Source organism: Bison bison, unplaced genomic scaffold, assembly GCF_000754665.1.
Source record: "Bison bison bison isolate TAMUID 2011002044 unplaced genomic scaffold, Bison_UMD1.0 scf7180017864313, whole genome shotgun sequence".
NCBI classification, from domain to species: Eukaryota; Metazoa; Chordata; class Mammalia; order Artiodactyla; family Bovidae; genus Bison; species Bison bison.
The window spans coordinates 336,435-337,277 of record NW_011494885.1 but is presented as its reverse complement, the minus strand read 5'-3'; positions in this window follow the sequence as shown (position 1 = coordinate 337,277).

Here is an 843-nt window from a genome sequence, read left to right as displayed (position 1 = left end):
TGACTAGGCAGAGCACAGAGGATTTTTAGGCCAGCGGAAATCCTGAAACTTTAAATCTGTTGAAGAGTAAATTTCAATTTGCCCCTACTTCCAACCCTTGGCAACCACCATTCTACTTCTTGCTCCTATGAGTTGTACTATTTAAGATACCTCATGCAATTAGAATTATATAATAATGTTCCTTTTGTGACTGGCTTATTTTACTTAGCATAACATCTACAAGATTCATCCATGCTGTCACATATGCCAACATTTCACTCATTTTAGCTGAAAAATATTTTTCATAAATATTTTTTCATAAACATATTTTTAGCTGAAAAATGTGTTGGTATACCATATTTTCTCTATCTACTCATCTGCTGATAGAGCTTTAGGTTTTTTCCAAACCTTGAAAATTATGAATAATGCTGCAATAAACATGAGAGCATAAATACCTCTTCCAAATTCTAAATTATTTTGGGTAAATACTCAGAAGTGGGAAAATGTATCATATGGTAGCTACAGTTTCAATATTTTGAGGAAACCCCGTACTGTTTCCATCACAGCCACACCACTTCATATTCCCATCAAAAATGTAGAAAGGTTCCAATTTTCCCACATTTTTATTAACACTTGTTAACCTGTATTTTTCTTTTTGATTATAGACATCCTAATTGTGAGGTAATCTTTCCTTGTGGTTTTAATTTGTATTGGCCTGATGATTAGTTACATTGAGCATGTATTCATATACCTGTTGACCATTTCTATGTCTTCTTTGGAGATATGTCTATTTAATTCCTTTAACCATTTTTTAATCAGGCTATTTGCTTTTTTGTTTTTTTTTAATATTTTATTTTTTAACTT